The 23,475-nt window shown below is 41.8% G+C and overlaps 1 protein-coding gene across 1 annotated transcript in view; it reads right to left on the bottom strand.

Moving 5' to 3' along the window:
- The window catches only part of PRKCA (protein kinase C alpha), a 501,655-nt gene that overhangs the window by 444,810 nt on the left and 33,370 nt on the right, over window positions 1–23,475 (bottom strand). The gene's annotated exons all lie outside the window — the stretch shown is intronic.

Raw genomic sequence — 23,475 nt, 5'->3', positions numbered from 1 at the left:
AAAATATTAATTCTAGAACAAAAGACAATTCTATTATAATCATCATATAATTCTAATTAATATAATTACATTCCATAATTTGTTACTCTTTTCTCTGCTTCAAGTTCACCAGAAAGAACTGGCTCACCAAGGCACTCATCTCCAATCATTCTGTTGCCCGAACCAGATTTCTCTTCCAAACTAGCATAATAGTCCGTGTTCCCCATGACACAGTATTCAGCGGGTCTTGTAATAACATAACTTAAGTAACATTACTTACTTTACTAGTTATTCATGATAATCGTCATCTACCAAATATACCATGAACCATACATACATTACCTCTCATTTAATAAGCACAAACTCCTATGAGAAAGGTAGTATTATTTCTATGTTACAAATGAGAGAACTCTGCCAGGAAAACCTAAGTGACTTGTCTAAAAACCACAGCTAATAAGTAGTAGGGCCGGTATTCAACCCTTTTCTAATTCCAAAGCCCCTATGGCTATACCATCTTCCTTAATAGAATTAGAAATAGATATTTTTTATAATGATCATCATAATGCATTCTAAGTCTAAATATAAAATTGCATTATTATAATTCATTGGGATTTGTTTATGCCTCTGCTGCCCTCACTGTCAGGACAGACCTCATTATTCTTAACAACTCAAAGCTGGTTGTGCATCTACAGCTCATTGCATTAAAAAGTATAATAGTAATAAAAGCAGAAAGCCAGATGCAAGACCCAAGTGTGACTTAGACCACAGCTGCCTCTGGTGCCCTCCCCTCCCACCCAGCTTCAGCAATACCCCCCCTCCTTCCACCAGCTCCTGTACCCCTGACTCAGAGCTGGCACTCAGAAGCCATGAAGCACACTTGAGAGAACTGTTAGCCTGGGACCCTCATTTCCCAGCAACCCTACCCCATCAAACTATCTTTGCAAAAGACAAGACTTCTGGACCCCAAAGAATTCATTTTGGCGGGGCATGGTGGCTCATGCCTATAATCCCAGCACTTTGGGAGGTTGAGGCAAGCAAATCACTTGAGCCCAGGAGTTCAAGACCAACCTGGGCAATATGGCAAAACTCCGTCTCTCCCAAAAGTAAAAAAAAAAAAAAAGAAATCAGTAAGGAGGCTGAGGTGGGAGAATCACCTGAGCCCGAGAGGTCAAGGCTGCAGTGAGCTGAATCCGTACCACTCCAGTAACATTCCAGGCTGGGCAATTGGAGTAAGACCCTATTTAAAAAATATATATTTTAAAAATCATTTTAAGGGTTATGTCTGTCACCACAGCAACCACTTCTGGCTGATTTTCACGTCTTACTCACTTTTAGATATCCATCTATATGGTGTTTTGTTTTTTGTTTGTTTGTTTTGAGACAGAGTCTCACTCCATCACCCAGGAGAGCAGTGGCACAATCTCACCTCACTGCAATCTCCGCCTCCCAGGTTCAAGCGATTCTCCTGCCTCAGCCTCCCGAGTAGCTGGGACTACAGGTGCCCGCCACCACGCCCGGCTAATTTTTTGTATTTTTAGTAGAGACAGGGTTTCACCGTGTTAGCCAGGATGGTCTCAATCTCCTGACCTCGTGATCCGCCTGCCTCAGCCCCCCAAAGTGCTGGGATTACAGGCATGAGCCACCATGCCCAGCCTATATGGTGTTTTGTTATGCAAATAATGTTGGTGTCTTTTTAAAAAGTAGATGATAAAGAAAATCAGAAATATGAAAAGAAAAAAAGTCTTCTATCATCTCATCCTTTACACCATCACTGTTCACGTATTTTAAAAACTGGATTAAAAAAAAAAAATCAATGATGGGCGTGGTGGCCAACGCCTGTAATCCCAACACTTTGGGAGGCCGAGGCAGGTGGATCACTTGAGGTCAGGAGTTCCCAGACCAGCTTGCCCAACATGGCAAAACCCCATCTCTACTAAAAATACAAAAATTAGCTGGGCATGGTGGCACGTGCCTAAAATCCCAGCTACTCGGGACGCTGAAGCAGGAGAATCGCTTGAACCTGAGAGGCGGAGGTTGCAGTGAGCCGAGATCATGCCATTGCACTCCAGCCTGGGCGACAAGAGCGAAACTCCGTCTCAAAAAAAATCACTTTAATCATACTGTGAATATAATTTACTCTCTTTCCTATAATTGGGAAGGTGTATTTTCAAGGGCATTTTTCTGTATTTATCCTAAGCAATGATTTGAAAGGACACTTAATATTCTATTACTTGAATATACAGTATCAATCATTACTGAATCATTTCCCCCAAAACTGGACATAAAGGATGTTTCCAATGCTTTTTTCTGTTACGAATAAACCAGCAATAGGCAGGTTCACTGTGCAAAAATCTTCCTTCATATGCAAGATTACTTGCTTAGGGCCAATTCTCAGGAGCAGATTTGCAGGGTCAGAGGATAAACTGACTCTCAAAAGTCAAAATGATGATGGCAGCCATGATCATGGTGATGACAAAATTATTTTGGACATACAAAAAAAGCTCAGAATTATGTAACACACACCCATGTACCTGCCACTAGACTGAAATTTAACGGTGGAAAATCAAGACCAAGGAAGCAAATGCAGAAATACCTCAGGAGCTCCATCACCACTGCACAAGCAGGTGCAATACTTAACTCTGAAAAGCCGAGAAATGTACAGGTTAAATCTCCAGGCAAGAAGAGGAAGGAGCCTCACCACCTCCCTTTCATTAGCACTTCCCTGAGTTTTCATTAGCACATACAGCAGAGTTTTAAAGGATCTGGGTTGGCTGCCAGCTTAAGATTGAATGAGAATGATCTCAGTTTTAATGAAGCCTTTTCTGCATATATAAACTGAGAAGAAAAAAAAAATGTGTTCAATGAGAAAATCTGACCTCTAGGAATCTGGAGATTATTGTGGTTAGCAAATGCCACAAAATGTGCTTATTTTGAAATTCAGTTTTTCAGAAAACACCACATGCCAAAGATCGTTTCTTGTTTTCGTCCCCTCAAGCAAGCAGAGTGTTCATCACAGGATGACAAAATGTAAGCATGTATAGGAAAGCAAATACCTTGTTAGGATGCTGAAAACAAGTAGACAATAACTATCAATAACAGTAAAAATTATGTTCTCCCCTGACTGCACTAGAAGATACAAAGAAATATCACAAAAAGGTGAAAGCATAAATGAAAATTAAATTTCTGTTTGATCATCCTTTTGCAGAGGGAAAAAAAGTACTTTATTTATTCATGTGCAAGGCAATATCATCTTTTAATAGCTACAGGACACATTACTATTATCCTGCTGCTTCTCGGCTGGAGAAATAGGATTAATGGCCTAGGAGGAAAGAGCTTAAACTGATTAGTCAAGTAGACAGTCCGAGGGCAAATACGCAGGGAAAGGGGGCAGCCCTGTTTCCTGTGAACCAATGTCCTGCAGAGGAAAAAACCTGGGTGAACCAAGGCTGGTCCAGGACCTTAGATGGCAACTTAAATGAAGAGAGGTTTTAATCTTCCATTTTCAAAATATACTCCAAATGACAGAGACTAGACTTACACTGGCTCCCAACACAGCTTAGATCCTACAAAGCAGTTTCAGAATGGCCACCGTTCATTCATTTACACCACCAACAGTATTGATGAACTGACTACCACGCTTAGCATCGTGTATGCAGAGGTGAGGACCCAGAGGCTGCCTGCATGGAGCAGAGCTGCATATATTTAATTATCCTGTCTGGTAAGAACCCTAAATGTACGTGACTCATAACAAAAATAGTTCTTTCTTAAGCTTGAGTCCTGCTGTGCTGGGTTGGAATTCTCTTGGAGATCACTGTAGACCAACTCCTTCATTCTGCAAAAGAAAACACTGGACTCTGGAGATGCAACCAACTCAAGGACACAATTCAGGAAGAGGCAAGGTTCGTGTCTGCGATCCCAGCCACAAGCTCGCTCAACAAAACAGATGACACAAACTTATTTGAAGGAATCTGATGCCCAAATCATAAAATTTCAAGATAAACTACAAGACGTGTTCGATGGTGGTCCTTCCCAGCAAAGTAGCACGAAACCTGTCTCCGACATTCTAACTCAGGACAAAGGAAACAATTCTAGAAGCTGAGAAAGCAGCATCAGTGGGAAAAAAAAAGTTCCCAGTGACGGAGGCTGCTTTGAGAGCTGAAGCAAGATCCCTGTTTGTAGCCCACCAGGGCTATAAAACGCAGAGCAAGCCACAAAAACCTCACACCATCTTAATTTCTTCATTTCCAAATTATGTTCCATGCGCTGTTTCTATTGGGGAATTCCTCGGTGCTTTTTTTGTTTTTGTTTTTGTTTTTTTGAGACAGAGTCTCACTTTGTCGCCCAGGCCGGAGTGCAATGGCCTGATCTTGGCTCACTGCAAGCTCTGCCTCCCGGGTTCAAGCAATTCTCCTGCCTCAGCCTCCTGAGTAGCTGGGATTACAGGCACATGCCACTATGCCCGGCTAATTTTTGTATCCTTAGTAGAGACGGGGTTTCACCATGTTGGTCAGGTTGATCTTGAACTCCTGACCTCAGGTGATCCATCCGCCTCAGCCTCCCAAAGTGCTGGGATTACAGGCATGAGCCATTGTGCCTGGCCCCTTGGTGCTTTCAAAACAGAAGTCAGAAGGGAAAGCAAACTCCTTTTCTGAATCAAAAGACCTGATTATATCTGCTGTCTAAAGGATACCTATCATAAAATTCAGCAGACAGCCCAAATAGGTTACCAAAAGCAATCAGAAAAATTAAAGATTAGGATCAAAGTGAGCCATCGAAAATGGTTAAGCTTCACCAAAATGTGCAGAAAGATCTGCTTGTGCTGTACTTAATGGAAAGGATTTCAAATGTTAAATCTAGGACATACCCCTTTAACAAGGGGACTTCATTAGTTTAATGCAAATCAGTCACCCAGCTGTTTAGTAGATCTCTGGAGTGCACGGCATAAAAAGAACCTATCTTCACTGCAACCAGGTAGTTAGTTGACAATTAACAATAACTCTTCACAGACTAAAATGTCTAATAGGATATTAAAAACAGACACCAAAGAAATATATTGAAATATAAATGGCTGGATAAAATTATTTCATCTCAGAAAAATCAAGAACACCCTTCATATACCATTCTTCACCACTTCCCTCCTCCCCAAACCCTAAAATAATACAACTCAGGCCAGGCACGGTGGCTCACACCTGTAATTCCAGCACTTTGGAAGGCAGAGGCAGGCAGATCACAAGGTCAGGAGTTCAAGACCAGCCTGGTCAACATGGTGAAACCCCGTCTCTACTAAAACTGGGCACGGTGGCGGGCGCCTATAGTCCTAGCTACTTCGGAGGCTGAGGCAGGAGAATCGCCTGAACCCGGGAGGTGGAGGTTGCAGTGAGCCAAGATTGCACCACTGCACTCCCACCTGGCAACAGAGCGAGACTCCGTTTAAAAAAAAAAAAAAAAAAAAACTCAAAAAACACCACGAATTCAAGATGCTCTTTTCTCTCCTGATATTCTTTCCCTTTCATCTGCTCTAAAGCTATCCAGCGGAAGGTCAACGGCCTCGGTATAATTATCACTTAGCCCTGCAGCAGAGAACTTCTGGGCTGTCTGCAGAGCCCACGCCCTTCTCTTGATAATTCATCTCATGGTCACAGACAAGCCTCCAGGCCTCAGGAAGACACTGATGAGTTCCCTCAAAAGACAGAGTAGAAAATAATTAGAAATAAAGGAAATAGGGTACTGTCCGGACCCTATGGCTTGCTCTGAGTTTTGTAGCCCTCTTAGACTATTTCCAGAACCTTGAAAGAGCTTCCAGACTCTGGGATCGCACATCAGCCCTCTAAGCCACATTTATTCTCCAGCCCATTCCCGCGAGCAGAGTTCATTGAACTGGGGTGGATGGCTGCCCAGGTTGGGCCAACCAAATTCTTCCTCAGGAATTTAAACAGAGACTTGTGTCTGTTTGCATTTGAACTTGAAGGCAGAGGTATACTCAGGACCTGACACCGCTGGTTTAAACCCTAAGAGCAGGGAAGTGGAGGAAGCCCAACCACTGCCAGAGAACGAATCCGATACTGGGAGAGAAGCATGGGTGCATCCCAGGGTTCTCGGGGTAAAAGAGCAGTGCCTTGGCTCCTGGTACCACCCCAGTCCTGGTTCCAGACTCCCTTGTAGCCTGGCAGCATTTCCTGCCCTTCTCCCCATAAACCACCCTGTGAATCCTTATATAAAATCTACTTTTATGGTTTACACTGTTTTGAGTAGGCATTTATTATTCGTAACCAATAAGATATAGTCACATGTTTAATCATTTAAAAACCTAATATTTAATGATTTATAACCCCAGGAGAATAGCTTATAGCACACATTTCTTTAGCAGCACGTACTAAAATGTATTTGTTTCCAACGTCAAAATCTATTTTTTATGTTTCCCCATAGCCCTTTCTAAACACAGCCACATATAGAGAGAGGTTCAGTAAGTATTAGTACTCATTCTCCCTGGCCTAAGGGATGAGCTCTCGAATCTAAAAACCTTGGGTGAAAGATCTTACTTTCAGATCTTCAAATTGAGGAAAGAGTCTCACAGACTAAAATACATACCATACGAGCCAACACAATGCCAGGAACACTTGCTCAGGACTCAGAAACAGGGGCACCAAAACTTGGCTGGAGTTTAGATAATAGCCACTAGCCATGGCAGTCCCTGCCCTGTTAGTTGGCATGTGCCCATAGCATGAAGGAGGAAATAAAATCAGAACAGTGCTGACACTTCATGGTTTTCCTGGCCAGGAAATTTGGTTGTACTCATTCAAGCATCCACCCATTCCATATTCACTGCATACCCACCCCCACCACGTACCAGGCTCAGCACCACATGATGGGGAATACTGGGGTGATTATGACAGAACCTGTCCACTCAAGAGTTTCTGCCATCAAACATTCACACTTTAGTAAGAGAGAGGAAACTGGTACACAGACAATTAAAATGTACTGCAGTCCATGTTAAAAAGAGAAGTGTGGCAGACCGCAGGAATGCAGAGAAAGCAAGCTGCGAGTTTCACACACTGAAAGGGAAAGGGGGAACTGGAGTCAACTAAAGAAGCCTCTGGACTGTGCATTTGCATACGAACGCTTGGAATGCTAGGGACTGTCAAAAAACTGGTCCCAGGCTAGTCACGGTGGCTCATGTCTGCAATCCCAGTAGTTTGGGAGGCTGAGGCAAGCAGATTGCTTGAGCCCAGGAGTTCAAGGCCAGCCTGGGCAACACAGCAAAACCCCATCTCTACCAAGGGGAAAAAAAAATTAGCCAGGTGTGGTTGTGCGCACCTACAGTCCCAGCTACTTGGGAGGCTGAGGTGGGAGGATCGCTTGAGCCTGGGAGATCAAGGCTGCAGTGAGCTACGATGGTGCTACTGCACTGCAGCCTGGGTGACAGAGTGAGATCCTGTCTCAAAAAAATTTTTTTTTAAATTTAAAAACTTGCCCCATACACAAATGAACAGAATTCCAAAGATGGAAAATGACATTTTAGATTTTTATTTCATTTTTCTGTTTCCTTTAGGGAAGGGAAAGAGAAGCGGTTTCCCCTGTAATCAACCCTTCCTTGTCTCCTATGGGTCCATGGACACCCACATGAAAGACCCCAGCTCCCTGCCTGGGTGAGCCCTGGGCTGGACTGACCACTCAGATGGCCCATTTGGTCACCCCTTTCCTGAGCCCTTCCTCTCAGATCAGAACTGCCTGTTACCTACTGAGCATCCAAGCTCATTTCCCAACATGTGAAAAGCCAGTTTCCAAAGGAAAAAGGAAAAAAATAAAAAGGCACTGTTACCACCAATTTATCCCCTCATCTGTAACCAGGCTGAGCTGTAAGCAGACCCCTGCCAGCCCCTGAAAGGCCATCACTCTGAGGACATTGGCCCGAGCTTTAGTTACAATATCTGTTTTCACTGTCCGTTAGGTGCCTAGCTGCCCCCTCTCTCCTTTCCCCACACACGCCGGCTCCTAGGGTGGACTTTTTTTTTAACCTCTGTAACTAAATAACCTGATAGGGCCATGTGATAAGGGAATGGTGGCCTAAAAACCCTAAGTTTCCAATTTCAGCAGCCGTGGCTCCATTTTCATGTTTCACACACAGAAGACATTAACGAAAGCCCTAAAAATAAGAGACACTGGAGGCAGCCAAAGAGACACCTAACACTCAATCAAAGCCACGCAAGTGAGGAGAGCAGTTTTGGGAGCCAGGCCAAACGCTGTTCTATTGGAGGAATGAATCTTGTGTTTGTGCGCAGTCAGCAGCCTGGAGGAGGCAAAAGAATACAGCACCTGGACAACTAAAGGCCCGGGAAAACCCTCCATCCTGCCAGAGTCTACCACATGGGCAAACTCTCCACACCCAAACTGTTCAAACTGGATGACTTATTTCTTCCATACAACAGGCCAGAAGAAAAATGAAAAGCCAGAAGGAGAGGAAACAAGGGTGTGACGGCTTCTTTGCAACCCTCTACTGCGGAACAGTTCCATAATCACCAAGAGAGGTCTACACAGCAGGCCTGGTTTCGCGTCAGCTACTGGTTTTCCATCCCTAAGACATCGGCAACCTTGCCAAATGCGGGCGGCGGGGGCGGGGAGGGGGGGAGCAGGGTGGGCAGGCTGCATATTCAACCTCAGGGGAGAGCAGCAATAGCCAAGAAGGAATTTTAATTTCTCTTATAAAAACAAAAATCTCAAGACAAAAACTTTACTGCCAAACTTTACATGGAAGGCAAAAATAAACTATCTGCTTTATACCTGCTGCCCCAGGTATGAAATATTTGATCAGATGATTGTCCACTCACCATTAGGCTGACTCTCAAATTATGGACAGGAAGAGAGCAAACCGTTCACTTGATGGACGCAGCTGAGATGAACACTCAGCTGCTCACATTGTGTTCAGGTGCTGGTGCATTTTGAACACCTCATAAGAGAAATTACTGAAGCTCTTAATAACAAACTTGCCTTCCAGAACAGAAAGGTTTTACGAAAAAAGCCTCAACCAACCCTCGATACATTCTCAGTTAAATGCCACATTAAAAGTTCTCAGGAAGTCTCTATTTTGGAGACCTGTAATTTTTAACCGTATAGTCTTGCTGCTGCTGACTAAAGCTGAGAGTAATTTTACAACTCCATTATCCACATGTGGATGACTCATTTGTTAGATTAGCCCAACTTCCAGCTGCCCTCCCCCTCTGCTGTTCAACCTGCTGGTGGATAATGTTCCAACTGCCTGCTCTAAGAAGCTGAAAGTATGCAAACCCATCTTAACACAACACAGAGACAAAATGAGATAGTGCTGTTGACTATGTTTTGAATGCATTTCTCCAAGACAAAAAAGAATTTTGGATTTATGCACTGTTTGGGTAATTGGCACAATTTCACTTTATTAGTATGAATTTTAATGTGATGTTTCTAACCTCTTTTTTTTTTTTGAGACAGAGTCTAGCTCTGTCGCCCAGGCTGGAGTGCAGTAGCATGATCTCGGCTCACTGCAAGCTCCACCTCCTGGGTTCACGCCATTCTCCTGCCTCAGCCTCCCGAGTAGCTGGGACCACAGGCGCCTGCTGCCACCACGCCCGGCTAATTTTTTGTATTTTTAGTAGAGATGGGGTTTCACCGTGTTAGCCAGGATGGTCTTGATCTCCTGACCCCATGATCTGCCCACCTCGGCCTCCCAAAGTGCTGGGATTACAGGTGTGAGCCACCCGCCCAGCCTGTTTCTAACCTCTTAAATCAAAGTGTGCCTGAAAGTATGCTCCACAAACCTTTAAGGGTCCTCATGATCAAACCACTTTAATGATAATACTGAGCCACTATTTGCCTTTTTCCTTGTGTTGACGTTTGCACTGATGGTGCAAGAGCAATGGTGGTGTGACAGCAGGAACCCTAGCATGAGTCAAGGTGACAGTGCCAGGCGGTACTAGCAGGAATTATGTTCTTTGCACCATGAAACCCCAGGGGGTTTTTGTTGTTTTTTATGCCAGTTTCATTTAAGAAAGTCTCGATGAAGCATTAACAATTATTGATTCTGGGCCAGGCACAGTGGCTCATATCTATAATCCCAGCACTTTGGGAGGCCAAGGCAGGTGGATCACATGAGGCCAGGAGTTGAAGACCAGCCTGGCCAACATGGTGAAACCCCGTTTCTATCAAAAATACAAAAATTAGCCGGGCGTGGTGGTGGATGCCTGTAATCCCAGCTACTCCGAAGTCTGAGGCAGTAGAATCGCTTGAAACTAGGAGGTGGAGGTTGCAGTGAGCTGAGACTGGGCCACTACACTCCAGTGTGGGCACAGAGCAAGACTCTGTCTCAAAAAAAAAAAAAAAAAAAAAAAAGGATTCTGCATAAATGTTCTGACACATAAAGCATTTGCCTACACTCTGGGGATGACGGTTGTCCTAAGCTGAGCAGCCACTCTCTACATGAAACACCAATTTGACTCGAAAGAACAACTACAATATGGTTACTTAGACTTGGAGATCTGGCAGATACTTTTTTGAAATACAGTAAAGTGAGCCTGTCACTTCGCTTAAGTAACTGACAGAATTTACTGCCAATGATAAATTCAAGCTTCCAAGTGAAAAATACAATTTTAGAAAATGTGCATCTACCATCAGCTTGACAGCTTCCTGATAATACTTAAAGGCTCTTTGATGAGATTGATGGTGATACTAACAATTGTGACTTTCTTGATGTTGCATAATGAAATGTGTCACCATTTAGAAGAACCTGCAGAACTCAATGAAAGAGTGTTTTCCAAACCAAAGAATGCGGTCACACCAATGCATAAAAGAGCCATTCAGGGCCAGGCGCTCATGTCTGTAATCCCAGCACTTTGGGAGGCTGAGACGGGCGGATCATGAGAAGGCGGATCAGGAGACCAAGACCATCCTGGCTAACACAGCGAAACCCCGTCTCTACTAAAAATACAAAAAATTAGCCGGGCGAGGTGGCGGGCACCTGTAGTCCCAGCTACTCGGGAGGCTGAGGCAGGAGAATGGCGTGAACCCGGGAGGCGGAGCTTGCAGTGAGCCGAGAACGCATCACTGCACTCTAGACAACAACAGTGCGAGGCTCGATCTAAAAAAAAAAAAGTCATTCAACACATAATATGGACCAGCATGAAACACAGACACCGTTTCATTCTCTACCTTGCAACCGACCTTTGAGAAACAATTACTTGCCAACTACCACTATCAAAAATATCAGAGAATATCTCCAGTTACCTGAAAAAGCTGCTAAAATCCTCCCTCCTTTTTTCAATTCCGTAACTGTGTTAGACATATACTTCAACTAAAACGTATCACAACAGATTGAGGCAGAAGCAGCTGAGAGCCCAACTACGTTTTATTTAAGTCAGATCGAAGAGGGATGTAAAACACCACTCTTCCCACTAAATTTTGTTTGGGAAAATATAGTCCGTTTTCATAAAATTATGTAGTTTATGTAACTGTATGAAGGGATTACTATTACTATTTTAAATCAATTAATATCTTTAAAATCTCTCATTTTAAATTTCTAATATGATCAATATCAGTAGACAAAATCTATATAAATAAAATTCTTTGGAGTCCCCAATAATTTTTTTTTTTTTAGATGGAGTCTTGCTCTGTCACCCAGGCTGGAGTACAGTGGTGTGACTTCAGCTCACTGCAACCTCCACCTCCCGCGTTCAAGTGATTCTCCTGCCTCAGCCTCCTGAGTAGCTGGGATTACAGGTGCGAGCCACCACGCCCAGCTAATTTTTTGTATTTTTAGTAGAGACGGAGTTTCACCATGCTGGCCACGATGGGCTCAAACTCCTGACCTCAAATGATCCGCTTGCCTCAGCCTCCCAAAGTGCTGGGATTACAGGCATGAGTCACTGCACCAAAAGCCATCCTGAGACCTAAAAGTTTGAGAACCAGTGCCTTAATTTATATTTAAAAATTCAATATGTCAACTATTTCCAAATAAATGGATTTCCGGTATCATAAGACATAATCAATATTTCTAATAAGCTTGGCTTTTAAATATATATACTTTGTTGATATGCCCAGGGATCATCTCTTAGGATCTGTAGTTTTCATACTAAAACCCACCCAACAGCCAGGCACAGTGGCATAAACCTGTAAAACCAATCACTTGCGAGGCTAAAGCAAGAGGCTTAAGCCCAAGAGCGCAAGTCCATCCTGGGCAATATAGCAAGACTGTCTCTAATTTATTTTTTAATTTAAAAAAGATTATCTCGGCCGAGCATGGTGGCTCACGCCTGTAATCCCAGCACTTTGGGAGGCTGAAGCGGACAGACCATGAGGTCAGGAGATCGAGACCATCCTGGCTAACACCATGAATTCCCATCTCTACTAAAAATACAAAAAATTAGCCAGGCATGCTGGCACGTGCCTGTAGTCCCAGCTACTCGGGAGGCTGAGGCAGGAGAATCGCTTAAACCTGGGAGGTGGAAGTTGCAGTGAGCTGAGATCATGCCACGTGTGCACTCCAGCTTGACAGAGTGAGACTCCATGTCAAAAAAAAAAGCAAAAAAAAAGCAAAAAAAGATAACCCAATAGCTTATCTTTTACTGGCATTCAGTCATTCACTCCGAATGTAGTTACTGAGCACCTTCTAGATGATGCTAGAAATATCAGCAACACTGTCCTCATGGACATTATGTTCCAGTGGCATTCATCCATCATCTGCTTAGGTATTCATTCAATAAAATTAATTAACCATCTATTTTATGCCAGGCACTGTGCTTGGTCTCCTCGGAATCAAAATGTTGATACACTGAACTGCATTTTTTATTAGGGCTATGAATTCCCTTTTCAAATGTTTTCAAAATTTTTGCTCATCTCCAAATTTCCTTGAAGTTCAGAGAGGCTTCATCTTCAGTCTGAAAGCTACTGCTTCTATACATTTTTCCTGCCTGCAATTTTACAATGAAATAACTCAAGTTTTGAGGTAAGAGAAATATGTCAATAATCAGAAGGACTGTGGTACAGTCAGTCACCTCCCTGACACTGACTTTCTCATTTCCATGATTAAAAAAAAAAGGAAAATAGTCCCGGAAAAGCCAGCATCCAGCACTTTGTGAAGGGAATGCATCCCTCAGGAGACTGAAGAGAATTGGAAGCTGGCTCTATTGGCAGGATGACCCGGGACAGCACGGATTTCCTTATAAAACTAATTAGGCAAGTGATGGCATATATAAACACTACTCTGAAAGTCATTAAAGCAAGATTCCAGAGGAAACTGAAAGATAATTGTACATTAGTTACACAGGCTGAACATAAATGACTGCTTCAGAAATTCAACTTCCTAACAAGGTTTTCTAATTTAATCACAATTTAAATACACACATACACAACACACACACACACACACACACACACACACACACAGAGCACTACCACATACACAAAAAAGTAGCTAGAAAACTGGTGTGGGAAGTAATGGTGGTAACACAGATATAAATCTCAAATGTGTGAATTGATAACAATTCTGTAATCCTGTGTATTTTGCTATTTCCAAAGCAAGATAGGGTATAAGAGTTCCTAAGAAAATTCAGCAAGAGGGTGGGGGGTGCAGGAAAGGGCATTTAGTTTGTAAAAGAAATAGGAGACAAATGAGAAAAATAAAAAGGGTAATTTTATTCTGGGCATATGCAGGGGCATTACACAAAACAGGCTTGATCATACTGCAGAATGTATATTCATTCTTTCAGTAAAAATCTGAATGCACGACGTTGGAAACAAAGTATAGGTATGAGGTGTGGTGGCAGGTGCCTGCATTCCCAGCTACTTGGGAGACTGAGGCAGGCGAATCACTCGAACCCAGGAGGTGGAGGTTGCAGTGAGCCGAGATCACGCAAGTGCACTCCAGCCTGGGCAACACAGTGGGACTCCATCTCAAAATAAATAAAGGTAAAGTATAGGTTTGACTTCTGCCAACCAACAGGATTTGTCGATACCTGTGACAAATAGAAAGCTCTGGCGTCAAACAGCCTTGATTCAAATCACAGTTCTGCCACTTACTAGCTACCATTTACTTACATTTCTACGCCTCAGTTTCCTCATCTCTAAAAGAAGGATGCCAACACTAACTTCACAGGGATGATTACGCAACTTAGCCAGCATGGGGATAGGCTAACAACAACTAACTGGCTTTGTTTGTTTGTTTGTTTTTGGTTTTTGGTAGAGACGGCTTTGCCATGTTGGCCAGCCTGATCTCGAACTTCTCAGCTTAAGTTATCTGCTCGCCTCAGCCTCCCAAAGTGCTGGGATTACAGGCATGGGCCACTGCGCCCAGCACAGCTAGCTGTTTCTACTGGAAAAGCTAAGCAGTGTACTCAAAAAAACAAAAATAAAGCCAAGAAATAGTACAGGCATAATTACTGCTAAAGGAATTAAGAGACTGAGTGATCATTTTGGTCTTAGGTGATCAGAAAAGACGTGCTGGGAAAATGGTTCTTAGGAGCACTTCAAACTCCCTTTTAAAATGCAGAATAGGAAATTTCCATTCATCGATACTGTTCTTGTGCTTTATAAGCCTATGACAATTATTTATTGAATGGTCACTGTGATTAAACACACTTAGTGGTTCTTAATTTTTCTTGAGTCATGGCCCACCTAGAAAGCCTAATGAAAAATATGGAAGGAACCTCTCCCCAGAAAATGCTGCTGACAATTTTTTTTTCTCTAATTTAGGGAGGGATGGGGCCCAAGAAACCCACTCATGAGCCCTCACTGAAAATATACAATGGTAGGCATTATGGTGCTATCAATTTTAAAATGAAGCCCAAGGTCACCTGGTCCAGCCTCATGATTCAGATACAAACAAACATCAAGTTCCTCTTCCATCACGCCTTGTCTCAGCAAATGGATCACCATCCATCCTACTGTCCAAGCTCAGAACCTAGAAGTCACCCTGGATACTCCCTGTCCTTCAACCCCCCTCCATATCTAATCTTTCACTAAGTCTAGTCCATTTTTCAAGTACAGCCTCTTACATCCACCTGCACCTCTTCTGTCCAAGTTGCCATCACCGTTGGGGATGGTTGTTCAGCCGTACCTAACTGGTATAGTCTCACTCACTCCAGTCTCCCTCTAATCTGATCTCTGCACAGCAGGCCAAATGAACTACTAAACCTGATCATATCAAAACCACCTTCCCCTACCCCATACTCACTTATACCCCTTCAACAGCTTTCCATGAAAACCGAAAACTAATCAAACAAGGGAAACTTTGTTTGAAAGGAAATTAGGCCATTCAGTGATGGATAACAAAGAGTGATATGGCCCCAGAATAGACAAGGGGGGGGGGGGGGGGGGCAGTGACAGAGAAAAAGCTAAGCATGGCAGAGAAGAAATGGATTAAGTACTAAAAATTATAAACAGCCCACTATGTATATTCCCAGTAACTTAGGAAATCAAGTACTAGTAGTAACTTGGTACTTAAATTACTTAAACTTATGTGCATAAAATAACATATAATCTATGTTCAGCATGGTAAACCAAACAACATTCTCCCTCTCCCCTAATTTTGGAAATTAAAACTACAAAAAAAAATTATTCAGGTTCTCAACATCCAAAATTATCTACTTTTAACATCTTGGCATATTTGCTTCTTTTTTTAAAAAAAGAAATAGAGAATTTATGCAATGCAGAGTAGAAAGACAAATGTAAAAATAAATCAACTCAAATGCCAACACACAGAAATAATACCATTAACACTAAGCAAAAACCATTCTAGCCATCTTTCTATGAACATGGATGGATGACAAGTAATTTTATGAAAATGGGAACATGTTCCATGTGCTATTTTCATTTCTGATATAATTTTTCTTGACTCTAGCAAAAGAAAATTAATGAAATTTCAGATTAAGAGATGGTGAAACTATTAAAAAGCTACAGCAATTTTTTTGAACAATGCTTCCGCTTTAGACAGAATCAGTTGGACAGAGGAGGTGGAGGTGGACGTAAGAGAATCTACTTTCAAAGATGTGGATACCAGCATACTTATACCTTTTCTTACTTTTCCTTTCTCTGCCTCCAGACTATGGCTCAGTTACACTATTTTTATAGTTTCTAGGTGTATAACTTTCACATTCTGTCCTGTCCCCGCAATTCCCTTAATTGGCATTAGTTCGATCTACATTCAAACAGGTTCAGATGCTCACCCTGCCTCCCAAAGTTATCTCTATCTCTGAACTGCTTACTATGATGGAGCATTTTTTTTTTTTTTTTTTTTTTTTAGAGTGCAATGGCCCAGTCTTGGCTCATTGCAACCTCTGCCTCCCAGGTTCAAGCGATTCTCCTGCCTCAGCCTCCTGAGTAGCTGGGATTACAGGCATGAGCCACCACGCCCGGCTAATTTTTGTATTTTTAGTAGAGTTGGGGTTTCACCATGTTGGTTGGCCAGGATGGTCCTGAACTCCCGACCTTGTGATCCACCCGCCTCGGCCTCCCAAAGTGCCGGGATTACAGGCGTGAGCCACCGCGCCGGGCCATGATTTGGCTTTTAACTGAATAGTCTTCAACACTCCCTCAAAAGTAGGGACCACAACTGACTTAGTCGCTGGTACATCCTTGGTGTCTGTGTGCAGGAGACGCTCCAGAAACATTTGCAAAATGGCTGAATTTATAAATGCAGAACAGTGTCAAGATACCTTATAACCTATCAAACTATATATATCTTTGACCCATATAGGATAATACAACATCTTAAATTCCTTGTATAATAGCTGTAAGAAAATAATTCACTAGAAATCTTTATCACAATTTTATAAGCCTTTCTTGGTAAATTGCAAAGGTATAAGGATATGTAAATGTTTAGGGTAACATGCAAAATAAACGTTTATTCACATAAATGAAAGAGAAACAGCATTCTAAAAATAACCAGGGTAAAAGTTCAATTTCAAATTCTAAGCTGCCATCGCACTGTGCTAGGATCATACCTGCATGGTCAAGTACCTAGTTAATTATTTGTGATTGATTACCATTTATGAAACCTCTCCTGAAAAGAGTCCCTTTCTCTGAGTACTCCTTACTCAAAACTGTAGGATTGTTTGGGAAGTGCTTTTTACCGTTTGGTAAACTTCTTTCGAGGTGAGATATTCAGATTTGACATGCATACACAATGCAAGGCACAGCTCCCTACCATGCAAGAATTACTGGCACCCAGATTTCAGAACGTGCCTCACTTAATTTTATATCTCCAGAAAGATATCTCACAGCAAACACAAAGATAGTAGATAAACTTTTTAAAATTACTTAATATCCCTCAGAATTTGCACCTTGGATTAAACGCGGGGGGAAAAAATGTTACCATGTTCCGATGGAATGAAACTGATTTTGAAGACGTTACTTAATATTTACTGTCTGCTGCCCAGCAAGCAGTGCCGCATACAGTGAAGAAATGGTGAGGCCTGCCATATCCCAAAATTTGTATTTTAAATAGCAGAAAGCTAGCAGCTTTCTAGACAAAGGTCTGTGACCATCAAAAAACTGATTCAGCAATGTATCCTGAGGTATGTGGTTTTAAGTCTTACCTGCTCACAAAAAGGAAGAAAAGAGGGATGAAAAAGTATGAGAAGACCCATGCAAGTGGTTTGTCAGATCTGTAATAATCAATCTGTCATGCTTGCAGGAATAAATAATATAAGGACTCAGCTAGCCCCACACTCCTCTGATTCCCACAGAACTCTCCTTGGGCTGACTCCTGGCACTCGCCGCTTTTAACAATAACTCACTGCCAAGTTCCTCCTTGGACCTACAGGACTTCAACTGGCTACCCTACCTTCTGAACTGCCAAATAATTTTAGCAAAATGTATTGCTACTGGCTAATGATATTCACAGCTGCTGTATTAAAGATGAATATGAATTACTTCTAAATAAAGGATTTCTCAGGTATCGAAATCCAGAGAAGCATTACTTGCTTAGAACACAACAGCACCCAAGGGCGACATTTTTCTTTGCTCTACATTAAGCAGTTTAAATACTCTAATACATAGGCTCTAATATTTTCTTTGAATGTGGTTTATGCTCTACCATCTTAACACAAAAAAATGTCAAGCAGCCATGATCACAATTATGCCAAATTAATTTTGGGGGAAAAAAGAAATCACTGTTTGCACAGAAGTACTACTAAGTCTTTATGGACCCTGTCTGCTCTGAGAACTTCCTGAACATTCAAAACTTAAAACCAAACTGGGGCCATATTCTGACAAACAAAAACAAGCCAAAAAAAAAACCAAACAAACAACAAAAAAAAAAACCCACACACCCCGCCAGTTCAAATACCAGGATTCTGCAGTCCCTTGTGAAGGGCCAATTCGTCCACCCAAAACCTAGCTCCTTTGGTAACTGTTTTCCATTATTGAGATTATCTTCAAGCAAAAGACCATTGCTTTGGAGTAAGCAATGGGCTGAAACAAACATTTTATGGTGTGTAGCGTGTTTGTAAAGCCTAAAACGTCCTTTTTATCTGTTCCCCTAAAGAGTTTAATACAATACATAAATGAGATGAAGACATGTTTAACACAGAACTAATCCACACCATTTTAACTCCAAAATGGTCCTTACTGTTGTTAAGCCTAGAAGAGAACATCAAATGGTAAGGCTTACACGTTTAGCTCATGGAATAGGAGTTACGGTGTAGACCTTTCCCTTTCACCTCCATTATATAATTTAATAAAAGCCATTTGAAAATCTGATGAAGCTTCCATTCACCACTGGCAGATTTCAAGGTAGGTTTTTAATATCAGGGGTTTTTTGGTGGCCATTTCCATTAAAACATTTTGGTCCTTTTTGGTGGCCTTCAGAGGCAAGCTGCCACTCTTTGCTCGGCAACTGGAAGAAATCAGATAGGGTTTGGGGTTAATGCAGCAAAAGGAAACAGCTTCTATTTAAAAGTCTTTGGGGGAGAGTGAAGGGAGTCAAGGAAAAGCAACAGATTCTGCAGTTCACCATTTTTCAAATGTGCTCCAAAACAGCTGTTATATTTCTTTCTTTTTAAGTTCCCCTCAAGTAGTAATGAAAAAACGATATTAAGGATCTCAAATGAACAGAATAAAAACTAAACTTGCTTTACAGGAGCAATTTCTTCAATAACTCCAGGAAAACTGTAGGAGTCACATAAGAAAAACTTACAGCATAAACTAAAATTAAACCTAAGTTAGCTTCAGAGTGGTTAAAAAAAAATTAAACATTATTTGTGTTAAGGAGAGGGATCTTATTCCAAGTGGAAGCATAAGAAATGTGGGATTTTAGAGAAGAATTCATTTCCCTGTTGAGCCACTGTTTCCAGAAGGCCTAATTTTTAAAGAAAGATAGATTAACTGTTTCGGCAAATAAACTGCCGAATCTCAATGCTAGCTCACTGAGGGCTGACATAAGAAGAACAGACTGGAAACTCTGTAACACTCTGGAAGGTTATAACTCCAGATATAACAGTGTTGTAAGTCAGCTTCCAAAACCAGCCATCCGCTCTCTCTTCCTCGGTTGATACTGCAACAGTTACCCTTTCACTTAAGCACCATCTATCACATTCCTTCTGATAGCACAAGAGCTCTCAGAATCAAAGTTATTATCCATTCCTTAACCTGTCTAGTTTCTCACCTCAATATAGACCCATAGACTCTTCAATAAATAAATGTCTAAGGAATGCCAGCAAGAGAGACTAAGGCCTCTGTGGGCACAAGTATGTTCTTGTCATTTTCTTCTACAACCTCAAGATCAGGAAACAGACTTCCAAATGGAGTGATACCATAGCCTGTTGAATGTTGTTGTTCTCTACAAAAATGACTTACCATAAACAGATTTGGTCAGTGTCTCTGAGACACCACTGTACGAAACTCCTGCCAGGAAGAACCAATTAAAATAGCAAAAACATCTTATTGGTTGGTTATAGTACATTCCACAAAATATGTTTTTTTCACCCCCTTCTCCCACTGTGGGCTCCTCAAAGCCCAGATTCAGCTGCAGAATCCTGGTTCACTTGTATTTTAAATTTTAGTCTGTGAGACAGTTTTGAATAACAGCCCGGAAACCCCATATGTTTAAAATGAGCGGGGGGAATGTTATGTCCTTATCATACCAAATTTGCTTTATTGAAGAGTTGCATAATGAAAATAATCCCGGAAGTCAGAAAAACTAATACAACGAAAAGGTACAGCCCTAACAGATGTTCCCCGTGCCAGCCTTTCCTCATCCGCCTCTCTCAACAATAACAATTTAGTCAAGCAGCATTAGGTGCTTATGCTAATATTCAGAGCACGGTTCAGAGCCAAAGTGGGGTTTGTGCACAGTAAGTCAAAAGAGGACATTCTGAAAATTGGACTGAAGTCTTCAGTCTAGAGCCAGGCAGAAATGAGTAGTGACAAGCTTGGTCGGCGACCAAAGCAAGCCAATGTTTTCTGGTTATTGCAACCGAGACACGGCAGCCTCAAGCATGGTGTAAAATCCAAACACTCCCTGAATAAAGAAAGATGAACTGTGAAAGCCAGGTTGAAAGCACTACCCAAGAGATCTTCAAAATGCCTTAGGAAATCATTCAGGAAGAACCACGAGAGGAATTCACCGGGTTAAAACTACCTCTACAAGCACAATAAATCACTACTCAATTGGAAATTAAGGGGGGGAAAAAGATTCCCAGGTTCAATCATACATACACACACAACTCTCCATACTGCTTACAAATTTTAGCAACAAGAGTTTTTTTAAATTGGCTTTTTGACTTATAGAAAGCCACAAAGTGATTAATCATTATGGTCTAAAGCTCTGGCATTTAAGATTACAAGAATTTCATGGAGTCAAGCTTATTTAACATTCAAAGAGAAGTCAAAAAGCCAGCATCCAGTTTTCCAGTACTTCCCTTAAAAAAAAAAAAAAGCAGCAGCATTGAGGTATATTATAAAAAGTTAAAAGCAGCAGCATTGAGGTATATTATAAAAAGTATATTATAAAAAGATAGGTTTTGCTATTAGCTCAAAAAAACTTAGATCCATGCTGGGTGCAGTGGCTCATGCCTGTAAATCCCAGAATTTTGGGAGGCCAAGGCAGGTGGATTGCTTGAGACCAGGAGTTTGGGACAAGCCCGGGAAACAGCGAACCCTCATCTCTTAAAAAAAAAAAAAAAAAAAAAAAAAAAAAGAGCGGGGCCCGGGGGCAACCACCGGCAGTTCCAACTACTGAGGAGGCTGAGACACAAGGATCACTTGAGCCTGGGAGGTCGAGGCTGCAGTCTGCAGTGTGCCATGATAATGCTACTGTACTCTAGCCTGCATGACAGAGCGAGACTGTCTCAAGACAAAATCTTAGATCTACCACAAACAGTACTTACCTCTTAGAAACTTGGTTTCCTCGCTTGTAAAATGGAGGAAACTCTTTACATGTTGAGGACTGAGATAAGGTGGAAGGTCACTGTCCTTAGGGGATCACCAATGATACCTATTCCTTTGCCTCGCCTTCCATCCTCTCCTCACCCTCAGACATCTCAGAGCCCCCCTGTAACCTCCCTGCCTGCCCCCTTCCTATCTTCCTCCCAGGACTATGAGTTTGACTCTGTGGAGGAAGCAATTATTATGTAATTAAAGACTCCTACAACAATAAAGAAGGTATGTCTGGCTGGGCACGGTGGCCCAGGCCTGTAATCCTAGCACTTTGGGAGGCCGAGGAAGGTGGATCACCTGAGGTCAGGAGTTCGAGACCAGCCTGGTCAACATGATGAAACCTCATCTCTACTAAAAGTACAAAAAATTAGCTGGACGTGGTGGCGGGTGCCTGTAATCTCAGCTACTTGGGAGGCTGAGGCAGGACAATCATTTGAGCCCAGGAGGCAGAGGTTGCAGTGAGCCGAGATCGCACCACTGCACTCCAGCCTGGGTAACAAGAGGGAAACTCCATCTCAAACACACACACACAACTTATTTGCAGGGGTTCAGGATGTAGCACATTAACCAGAGAAGGGTGAAACATTATGAATAGCAAATGTTTAATAATTTACTATATAAAGGGTACTTTTAAATTACTCCCCCCCCCCCCAAAAAAAAAAATAAGCCGATAGGAGAGGGGGAAAAAAGAGCAAAGGACAATGAATAGCCAAATCCTGTAAGAAAAAATACAAATGGCCAACTTTAGTTTATATCTTGGGGTTCTTCTTCTGGAAACATTCCTTCTTCCTTGAGCTCCACTTCATCCCCTGGAAGGGGAATCCTTGAGATGCCTCCTATTCAACCAGATTTTGGCTTAAACATGACGTCCTTACAGAAGTCTCATCTCTTACAGACTGGGTTAGGGACCACCAATATTTGTTTGCATGTCAAGCATACTTCAACTGATAGCACCTACCAATTGTTTAACTGGCTCTTCCACTGGACTATAAACACAGTGAGAGAAGTATAATATACTTCAGTCCTGTTTGATATTATGTCCCACACATCTGTAAAAGGATATGGCAACTAGAAGATACCTGATAAATTCATTCAACAAATATCAAGCACTCCCTACATTTCAGGTACTATTAATGAAAGTGGGGGGAAAAAAAAAACACAAAAGTCATCAGTAATAAAAAAGGATTAAATTGAAACAATGATGACATATCATTGTTTAGCTTAACAGGCAATTTATTTGTAATGTTAACACGTAGTGCCTGGGAAAATAAAATGAAAGCTCAACCTCATACACTGCTGGTGGAAGCGTGCTTGGCCAAAATGAAATTTAGTAACTATTCTGAGGATAATGTGATGATATGGATCAAGAGCCTTAAAAAGGTTCATACCATGCAGCCTAGTAATCTCACCCCTAGGAATGTATCCTAAGTAATTATCTATAAAGAAAAACCTGATAAACAAGGTTATTCATGATAGTATTCCTCGCATTAGTGAAAATTAGAAAAACGATGATGGCTAAAAATAAAATGGTAAAAGATATTCTATAAAATGGAATATTAAACACAGTTTCAAAAAATATGTAATGTGGGAAATGATCACAATCTACTCTCTTAAATTGCAATAACATACAATTTAACATTTTAACCATTTTTAAGCACATAGTTTTTTTTGTTGTTTTTTTGTTTTTATTATTTTTGAGATGGAGTTTCACTCTTGTCGCCCAGGCTGGAGTGCACACACTCCTACAGCATTAGGTACACTCACACCATTCTGCAGTTATCATCATCATCCATCTGCAGAATGTTTTCTTCCCAAACTGGAACTACCGTTAAAAACTAACTTCCCACTATGTGTAGAGGCTCTCACCTGTAATCCCAGCACTTTGAGAGGCCAAAGTGGGAAGAATGCTTGAGGCCAGGAGTTTCAGACAAGCCTGGGCAACACAGTCATACCTTGTCTCCACTAAAAAAAAAAAAAAAAAAAAAGCCAGGCATGGTGGCACCTGTCTTGCAGTCTCAGCTACTAGGGAAGCTGAGACGGGAGGACGGCTTGAGCTAGGAGATGGAGGATGTCGTGGGCTATGATTACACCATTGCAGTC

The sequence above is a fragment of the Theropithecus gelada genome, chromosome 16, assembly GCF_003255815.1.
Source record: "Theropithecus gelada isolate Dixy chromosome 16, Tgel_1.0, whole genome shotgun sequence".
NCBI classification, from domain to species: Eukaryota; Metazoa; Chordata; class Mammalia; order Primates; family Cercopithecidae; genus Theropithecus; species Theropithecus gelada.
Note: the sequence above shows the minus strand (reverse complement) of the source record. Positions and strands in the feature narration are given on the sequence as shown.